Below are 11,114 nucleotides of genomic sequence, written 5' to 3'. Positions count from 1 at the left end.
TTGAGCACTTCAAAACAAATTGGTTATGAATGAAAATTGGAAGATAGTTGCAAAACAAACTGGTTATGAATGACAATCAAGATTATTACTTACAAGCAAGTAAATAATCAAGAAGTACAGTAATGGCGATCCGGTTTTATGGCGATTTATGACCGTAACAGGCTGGTCCAAGTTTCAGTTATCAGCGCCATAAGGTGCCAATAATAAGAATTATGGTAGCTCTTTCATAGCTATTGATGTGGTTGAATGTTGACCGATTCAAGAAAATTCTGTGAAATCAGGCTCTATTTTAAACAGCCTCTGTTCTTTCCTTTGACATGGAAGATCTGCAATAGTGGACTTTTACAAATAATGATGCAAATTTATATGGGTATGAATATGAATAAAAGAAATAGCCTTGCTGCAATTAAGCTGTGCAACCATAATTGTTAAATGACAAACATTCATTAACCATGAATAATTTTCTACATTCTTTACTGATAACTGAACAAATAAGCATAAAACCACTCAAGTTGCACTGTGTATTACACAACTGTTAATATATATGTGTATATGGAAAAAGTTATCAAAATGACACTATAGTGACTAAAATTAATAAATGCCTATGACCTAAACTGTATCTCATTGTATGACATAACTGGTATAGTTCCCTTTTGGGATTCATGAAAACAAAAAAGTAAATAAACCAAGGTTCTTCAAACAGAATCTAGAAGGCAAGCTGCCCATTAAACAAAATAAGGTGAAGCATTCATAGGTGGTCTAAGACTATGTGAAGCCCCAGTACTGAGTATCTATTCCTGTATTATGGACTAATTTGAAGTAAATGTGAAAAGAACCATACCAACTTGATCCAGATAAGTGCTTGAACAAAAATCAGTACCAGATATCACAGCTAACTAACGTCTGTTACACAAAGCACATGGAGCAACAAATTTTGCAACTGGGGAATACAGAAGGGAACACAATATTAACTAACATCATGTCAGAGCATTATTACAAAAAATGTAAGTTTGTAGATTGCAGGACAAAAATGCATCAAAGGATGGATTAAAAAAAACTGGTTAAAACAGCAACTTTACTGAACATTACCATTTAGGGAGTCTCAAAACTAATAGTAGGAAGTAAGACTACAGGTAATAAAACAGTTATTATGCCTTACCCAAATAGGAGCAGAGAGTCTCTCGACATAATGGACTACTACTAACTTCTTTAGTAGTAGTAGGACATTTTTTGGCTCCCCTGCAATATGGCCAAATTGCAATGAACTGTGCAAATGTGACCATTTAACATGAATGCCAATGAACTCCTTGATATTAAGCTGCATTGTTCTCATTTTGAAGTTAGTCCGTTTGACCCCAAAAATACACCCGAGTCTATAGTCTTGCCATTTGGACAATTTTTGGGCACCCCTGCAATATGGCCGAATTGCAATCAATTGTGCTAATGGGGTCATTTTCCATGCATAGTGATCAATTGCTTGCCATTTGGCTGCATGTTTCTCAGTTTGAAGGAAAAGTCCATTTGCCCACAGTGCAAGATTGTGTGGTAAATTGACTGCTAACCAATAAAACAGAAAAAATTCCATAAAACTCTGGTCCAATCAGGAATATAAGTGATTTAACAGTGACAATATGATTTCACCTTACTCAAAAATAGCAAATATTGCATACATATAAAAAACAGTATCTCAACACTTAGCAGATCTTGTACAGATTTCTGACCCCAACCTCCCCTTCAGGTGGATGGAACTTTGCTGAATGGGTCTGAAGCTTTAACTATTCTACATGTAACTTTTGACTGTGACTGGAACTGCCTCCAAAAGAATGTCATGCAGTTGGAACTTGGTTCAAGCAAAAATGCAACGCATTACGTACTACCCTAATAATATTTTTTTTGCATTTTAATATATTTTTATCCATTTATCATTTTTTTCATTTATAATAAGTGGGACCTCTTCTTTCTGTACGTCCCTTTACTTCGTCTTACTTCTTCATAATGAGTGCCATATTCTTTGGAAGCTTGAATTTCAAGTCAATGGTCCCTGTGGGGCTTTTGCATATGAATAAGTATCATCTACTGAACAAGGATAAGCAGCTTAATGTGAAAGAGAAAAATAACCGCTACTTTAGTAAGATTACAAACAAAGTTCAAAATACATAGACCAATCTCAGGAATAATATAAATTTTTTTCTCTTTTCTTTTTCTGACTGAGCCCTTGTTCAAATCAATTTCAGTGTACTGAAATTAGTACTCTGAGACAAGCTGAAGACCTCTAAATTTTCAAATAAACTGTAAAGGAAAATCTTATGTGACTTTGGTGAAGAATGATGTGCTATTCTTTTTGTAATTATGTATACATAAGCTACTAGACTAAAGATGGTGAATCAGAAGAGTTATTTTACTAAGAAAATCTGCTTATTCCAACCTCACTTTTGATCCAGTACCAAGGCAGACATTATGACATGTCTGCAGGCTATGTCTGATAGCAAAGTAACATGCACCAATGTTTGATTGAGCAGTCATAGTCCAGGTGTTAAAACTTGGTGCCTAAGTAAAAGATATACTCTTATCATATTTCTCCATTCTGTTGTTAACTACAACTTCCAATCTAGTACAGGTACCTTAAAGATTCGCTGAAAGGTAGTGCTAGAGCAAAGCATGTTACAGAGAGAACTGTTTCACCTTTTATCTAAAGTTGTCTTACAATGTTTTTATCCGGAAAGAAATCAACTACTTACAGCTGATAAGAATGCAGTTACCTGCTAACCAAAAGAGCCCTATAACAACCAGGATGATGGTGATGATATAGCACAAGCATGAACACTTAACAAATACAGTTTTGAAACTGAAAGGGGGTACTTGGAGCAAAATTTAATGAAAAAATGCTAAGAAATTCCAAAAATTGTGCTAGTTTGCTCTCCTTCAAATTCGATTAACAGAATGCAGGTAGCTGGGTTATGCCAAATCATTGTCAAGTATCCCTATGCATTTTGGAGGAATTTCTACTGCAAATTGTTATTGTCTGAGAAACCACTACCTATACTAGCAATTGCATTGTATGCACAGTCTTGTGTTGGGCATTAACACAAAAACAGGTTGCACCACGGTCATCCAACAATAATTAATAAGGCTAAGGGATAGAAAAATTGCATATATATCGTAAGTTACGGTTACAGCCAACTTACTTTTTAAACTGATTATAAAGTCTTATATTCTGCATAAAATATTTTACAATAATAACAACAGCCAAAGCACATTACCTCATTGTTCTTAAGTAACATCCATTTACTCAGCATTTTGTCTATTTGTAAAAATTGAAGCTGAGTAAACCTACCAGGAAATGGTTGAGTTAGAATAATTAGCGCCAATCTGGAAAAAAAATTGTATTAAACATAAATGATAAGTTTAATATAATCATGACTGAAAATTTGGAAATTACTTTATCACTGATGGCGAGACAGCAACCCACAGATCATTCAATTATTTTTATGACTTTGTACAATTTTTATGACTTTGTACAACTTTAAGTTTGATCTTTGTGAAAGGCTGAAAAAAATAAAACTCTTATAAGGGACAGACTGAATAGGATTTAGAAATTAACTAAAATGAAACTGCACACGAAATTAAAATTATACATAAAATAACTCACAATCAAAACAAATATGTTCCAGAGTCAAAATTAATTCCTATCTCTCTTGATGGACAAATGGCTAATGGCAACGTTTGCCATAATCCAACAAGTTATAGATTCAAACCTTAGTCAGGGTATAAGTATATGCTTATGTTATTCCTTTTGGGTTTACTTATTCCCAATGTAAAATGAATTGGAATACCCACTGCGGTCTCGACCAACGGATGTAACGCCAGAATGTGGTATTATATGTACTTGCGTTACGAGACTGCTAAGTACTGTCTGCTGGATCTGTACTTGGTCAACAACAAGACGCCAATTATTTCCAGCATTTGCAGTCATTGGGATCTTCCTTCGTGTTCATAAGTCTCATCATGGGCAACACCATCAACTTTATTGCTTTTCCTCCCATTATCCCAATCTGACTATTTTTGGTGCCATTAAGGAGAGTGTTTCTGTGCGATATTTATTATAGTGAGGTCTAATTATCTGTAGTCGTTGTTCCTGTCGCCTCCATTTGACCTAATAGTTACCAGACATTGACTTAACGAAGAGTAACACTTCATTACAATTTCCCCTCACATTAGATACCTACAAAAAGAGGCAGAGAAAGATATAAGTAACAAAGTGTGCTGCACTGCCGCATTTGTTCTTTAACTGTGCCTAGCTTCATTAGTGGGTTATGAATGCAAAATATGATATATGGAGAGTATGCCTGACCTTTGACAACTAAGTATAACCTCAACCTTGACCTCACTACATCTCGGTTTCATTCGGGAATGTGCATTCCAAATTTAAAGTCTATTACATATGGTGCATGAAGGTGAAATTCTTATTTAATATTTGATCTCCAAATGTGAAGTCTCTCATCCCCTCTAGCTCAAAATTTACAACCATAGTGAAGTTCCTATATGAACTCAGACCCCTAAGCATGTCCTTTTCCTTAACTTCCAAAGATCTGGCTAAGGTTAAATTTATATTTAACTTTCGACCTGCAAGTACGACATTGACAATGGCTTGACCACAATCAGTAATATACTTCATTAGTGGTTTATTCATGTCCAATATGAAGTCCTTGTCTTAACATCATTCAAAAGTTATGACAAAAGTTAAACTCCTATTTGACCTCTGACCTGCCTTAGCCCTGGCCCTGCCCTGAATTCACTATATATATATATATATATATATATATATATATATATATATATATATATATATATATATATATATATAATCCTCATTTGTAGAATGATCATTCTTAAATATGAAGACTCTAATGTGTGTACAGTAGTTCAAATTTTAGATACAAAGTTCAATTATCTTTTTACATTTTGCCGACTAAGTATATAATCTGGACCTCACTATGCACAGCAGTATCATCAGGCATTAAGTTCCTATCACGTATAGTTCAAAGGTTTTCGCCAAAGTCAAGTTCCCAGTTGACTTTTTTTCTTTCAAGTACAACTTTCACCTCAATGTAATGCAACGTATATCAGAAAATTCCTCATGAAAAGTTGCCTGAGTAGACCAAATCTAAACTGTCTATATGCAGCAGTTCGGCAGGAGAAGAGGAGCATAGAAAAACGCGCGAGTACGAAGGTAATCACACACACACACACACACACACACACACACACACACACACACACACACACACACCTTTTATTTACAAGTAACGTGATTTTAAAATGTGACTAGTCAACCTCAGACCAGTGACTCAGAAGACATTCTGTCGTCAAGTAATCTGGGCTTAGGTCAGATCTTCGAGGGCAGCTTCATAATTAACGGTTAAGAAACGTGGGAGATACGTACTGTAGAAAAAGACTCATTATGCTTTCCTATCGCTCTCGCCCTGTAATCGAATTAATTGCGACATCTGACATTAATTCCTATTTTGTTTGGTGCCATACCTAAGGGAACGATAAGATATCGCGTTCTCTTGATTATAAGCGCGCAACCATCCTCCCTGAAAAGAAAAATGGCCTACTTTTTTCATATCAGTTAAATGTATTCACCTCAGGAGCGGTGGGGTACAAAGCACTAATTTCTAACATGATAAGAGCTTGAGATTTCGAAAAAATTGTTTACAGGCCGTGGCAGGCAACAGTTAAAAATAAATATTTTGGATTCCATTCGTTTTTTAATGTCTGCTTTTTGTATCCAATCATTGAAAAAAAATTAATTCCAGCTCACCTCGTTAAGAAACCAGAAAAACATCCAAATTCCACTTTGCTCACAAGAGCCGGAAAACTATATCAGCAACAGCATACTTATGGAAAGGAATCTAAGAATGTTTGTAACATCGGCACCTATTTTGTACCGAGTACTATCCTCTATGAACTTATCAGTCATTTTGTTTTGATTTTCTTCTATCCGCGCTTGCTCCCAAATTACATCCATTACCCTCACACGTGAAAATTCTGATTGCTTTAAGAAAGAAAGAACTTTTATCAAGCCATCAAAATGTGAACCGGAACTTTACATAGAAATTTATACAATTTCATTTCTCATTTCGGCTGATAAATCCTGACGGGAAAGTAGCTATACAACTTTCGTTATCACATCGTTACATTAATATCTGCCTGAGTCGAGAGCTCGAGAAAAAAATAAAGAAGTTTAAATTTGTTCACATTTGAAAGGAACCCTATCCCAGTAATGAATGAGCTGTTGTTGTACACTGATCAAATTGCGGATGAGACAGGATAACTTAGATATGCTAGAATATTTTCTGGTTAAAATCTCTCAGCTCCAAAAAGCTTCTTACGACATTTTAAAATTTTAAAGGTACCTGATAATTGGTGGAGAGTATAAAAGATCTTCCTACCGAGAACATCCAATGATGTTTTGAAACTAAATGTAACATTTACTTATGAGAAAACTTTCACAAATAAAACAATGTCCCCTGGGATTTGTAGTCAAAATATCTATCAATAAATATATACTCTGATCATTACTGATTCAAAGCTGCCAAACCTCAATGAAAGGAAATGACGATTAAATGTTTACAACGATGATCATGATAAATTATGTCTTATTTTACAATGTTTATGTATCTGCAGAGTAACATCTCATTTTTGTCGCATGTCTGGTTCTGTTTGATTTTTGAGAGAGAGAGAAAAAAATTGCTATTCTCGTTGTCAACTTAATTTCAAGCTTCATGGGCACACTTTTTGATTACTGTCTATGATATAATACTTGGTGGAGGGGCAGGGGTGAGTGGTTGTGGTCCAGCAACCACAATGGGCTCTCATTACCCAAATGCTGATACTTCACGGTAATTTACTCCTGTCCCATCTGTTTTTACGTATTGCCTCTTTGTTAAGATTTATTCGGATACTTTTGCGACTGTTTTTTTGGTTTTATGCACTCAAACTGCCCTATCTGTCATTCGAGAATTGTCCGTCATTTCTGGGTACGATGTCATTTTTTTTATGCTTTCTTCTCGTGCATGTCCCTCTTCACTTGTCTTCTTTCTGGTTTTAACCTATTGCTTTCAAAGATATCCATGATTGGGTGAACACAGTCTTCATGTGATTTTAATGATTTAGCAAAATTTTATTTAGAAAGCTTAATTCATAAAAACAAGAAGTGAACCTAATCAAATGACCTAAGTCTTTGGAAGAAGTCAGTAAAGTAAATACAGTAATCAAGAAAACTATCAAAATGACACTCTTCGGCACAGATACAAACGGATAAAAATATTTCAAAATACTTCTAAGTACAGTAGGTATTTCTTCTCAACAAATAGTAATGAACACAAGAAAAAATAATATTTAGTAAGAAAAAGTCAAGATTAGTGAACCCATTATTTTTCAAGACAATATTATTCCACTTTGATTTATATATAGTATATATCTATATATATATATATATATATATATATATATATATAATATCTATATATATATATATATATATATATATATATATATCATAGATATAATTCAAAATGGTATAATATTGTCTTGACATGACTCAAAAAAAAAAAAAATCAGTTTATGCGTTGCAATGTGGAATATAATTGTTCATAATTGCAACGTTCCTTGCCTCGCTATGTACTGAACGTGCTTTATCATTGGAGTGGATCTCTTAAATGGCAAGAACAACAGCTGTTTCCCCATCCTACCTTAACTCATATTCAGGCATCCTCTTCCAGTAACTCTGGAAATCTTAGGTCACTGCGATAAACATTTTTTGCAAGGCTCTGACAGGTTCAGACGATCTCATCCCGACATGTATATCCTTATAACAAGAGATCACCACCATCTGCCAACCCCTGTAAGGAGAGAAGGCTTGATTACAATAACTGTTCTCTCTTCAGGACACGTGGACATCACAACGGGTTTTTCAATTCGTAGAACCTGATCTTCTCTGAAACATATCATAAATGTCATTCTTTAGTAGTCATGAACGTTTTAACTTTTACTAATATTCTGACAAATTGGCGAATTAATACAGTACAGTATTTTCATGCAGTTTCCTTTGATGGTGGACTTATGAATGTTTTATTATTATTTTTTTATTTCAATAAACAATCAAAACCATCTTCTTACTGATATTCATGTCCGAAAAATTAGGTCAATAAATGCAGGCAACTACTAAATGCGATAGTTCCTAAACGATGAATTAGGTAACACAATTTTACTAAGTCTTTTTGGTTGACAACAAAATTTTAGCAGTATGCTACCGTCGAGCAAGAGGCTACCCTCTGTCACTCGGGGTCAACATCCTCTCCATTCATACAAAAGAGATTCAACATCCTTTTTCGCAGTCCAATCTATTTCCGTTCACACAATGAAAAAAATTCTTTCAGTAACGGAGCAAACTATTCACTGAGTAATGGCACATTCTCACATATGACTAATTAAATCGAACAATAATCTTATTCCCAACGACGTCATAATGTTAAAAAATTAAATTTTGATCAAATGTGGAATTACGCGTTTTGCTCAGCCTGAAAGCTTTTCACATATTATCAGCACAAAAAGATATTTATACGGAATGGTCAATAGCTTCCATCAGTAATTACACACACACACACACACACACACACACACACACACACACACACACGAGAGAGAGAGAATAAAAGACACTAGTAGCTTGATAATTTCGCCTTCCACCAAGCCTCTTCAAGAGCTTTATTTTAACTAAACAGAATGAGTATATAAAAAAATTCATAAACACTTTCCCACTGGAAAAATAAAGTTAACATAACAAATGTCAAAGTAAAAATGAGGCTGTTTATGATCTAAATAACCTAATTTTTACTTTGACAATTGTCATGTTAACTTTATTTTTCCAGTGGGAAAGTGTTTATGAATTTTTTTATATACTCATTCTGTTTAGTTAAAATAAAGCTCTTGAAGAGGCTTGGTGGAAGGCGAAATTATCGAGCTACTAGTTTTTTATTCTCTCTTTTCTCCTGTGGACTATATTGACATATCTCATATTCGTGTTATGATTATATATATATATATATATATTATATATATATATATATATCTATATATATATATATAGATATATATATATATATATATACGTATGTCTGTGTGGATATATAAGTAGGCTCGTATTACGCATACGTACGTAGGTGTGCCTGTCAGCACAGATGTCCTTTATGTATGTCAATGTTGGTGTGCATTTGTATGGACACGTGCACAGTTATTTATGCTAAGTGATGAAATCTGACCTGAGAAACGTTTTTGACTTCTTGCTTATTCAACGACCACTGTCATTATGTGTCTTGACGAAATATGATTTGGAAAGTATATCTATTCACTTATGAACTAAGTTTTAGTATAGTTCCTGAAATACACTAACAACAGGTCAAGTGAATGTTGGTCAATACGAACAAACTACATAGGCCTAACTAGAGTACTTTGTATTTCGTTGGCAGAAAGGAAGGCGTAAATCATGATGATAAGACACTTTTGGGGGATCAAACCTTACGGAATGAAAGCCCATATGTTTGAATTTATCATGGAATTACCCATTTAAGGCATCATCTATCTTCTGAATCGCTAGGGGTCTCGGTATTTGGATTCAAAACTGATATAAAACTGTAACCCACCTGGCCAACAACGCTAAATATAAACTCCACCTCAGACAGCGGCATAAAGTTATCATCAAATTCAAATCAGCAATGTTGAGATCTAGTGTATTCGCAAGAAATGTAATGTATAAAAATAAAAAATGTAGTCAGCGAAAAAAAAAGAGAAATTGTGTTGAAGGTTTCGTATCTTTATTGTCATGAAGTTACAATTTAGATATAAAGCACAGTTAAGATATCTCATGGTTGGGTATTTTCCCGCGACTTTGTAAGCGTAACTCATAGTTATGGACGTTATTAAATACCAAAAGCAATCTACTTCTTGTTTACGTTAGCAACAATCCAATTTCACCGTCCTGAAATATCGGTTCCTTCACAATAATTCCGAGCTTTCCAATCACCTCACTCATTTGATGAGGTTTCGAGGAAAAAAAAATCGCTAAATAACACCTTCGCCTTTCCAATGGTGATATTTGTGTGTCTCTGAGAGAGAGAGAGAGAGAGAGAGAGAGAGAGAGAGAGAGAGAGAGAGAGAGAGAGAGAGAGAGTCATAGTTTTTTTCCTGGTATAAAAACGGAAACATCCTTTCGACAGGAAAAAAACGCATCGTGTCTTCCCTACTTTCGAAGAAATCCCAACCCCCCCTCCCTCTCTCTCTCTCTCTCTCTCTCTCTCTCTCTCTCTCTCTCTCTCTCTCGTCTTCTCTTCGCACATTTGGATGTATCAAAATTCATGAAAATAGGATCCCACTGCGACCAATTACATCAGCAAGAACTACTGTTACTTCACCCCAAGGCCGATACGGAAGCTTTACCTCTAACCTTGCTGAGTGCTATGGGAGATGTTCATCTAATTTTTGGGAACATTTCCTACGCCACATTTAGATGATACCTGAGGCTTCTTTTTGGTATTATTATGATAAAAGACATTACGATATTGAAATGTTTTTAAATCTTACTATAATGGGCGTTATGTCTGTCCGTCCGTCCGTCTATCATTCAATCACGGCCAAACGGCTGGTTTGTTGGGCATGAAACTTGGCACGGTTATAGTGGGGACTCCTAAGATGGTTTATAATGGTTTCATCCTACCCCGCCCCCCCCCCCCCCCCCCGGCTCCGAAGCGGGTGGGGGTGAGAGGCGATTCCCTGAAACGGAGCTGGTTCTGCCCGTGAAACGAGGCTGGTTGCGCCCGTAGACTTCGTTACTTTACGAATTTTCATACATAATTTCTGTATACATATGTCTGCTAGTATAAAGAATTATTGTAATCTGCAAATGACAAAATTGTAACATCTCTATTATGATGTCAAATTACAAGGTTAAATGTTTATAATCCAGGAATGCTGTGACTTCTTACATAATTACCTGTTAATTTCTATGTCGAAATTTGCCAAAACCATATAATTTTGTTTGTTCATACAAATTC

At 35.0% G+C, this 11,114-nt stretch overlaps 1 pseudogene; it reads right to left on the bottom strand.

Moving 5' to 3' along the window:
* The window catches only part of LOC135219809 (gametogenetin-binding protein 2-like), a 55,837-nt pseudogene extending 53,831 nt beyond the window's left edge, over window positions 1-2,006 (bottom strand).
* Between the last annotated feature and the right edge of the window lie 9,108 nt (window positions 2,007-11,114).

This window comes from Macrobrachium nipponense, chromosome 20 (genome assembly GCF_015104395.2).
Source record: "Macrobrachium nipponense isolate FS-2020 chromosome 20, ASM1510439v2, whole genome shotgun sequence".
NCBI lineage: Eukaryota > Metazoa > Arthropoda > Malacostraca > Decapoda > Palaemonidae > Macrobrachium > Macrobrachium nipponense.
This window is presented reverse-complemented; position numbering and strand designations above follow the sequence as displayed.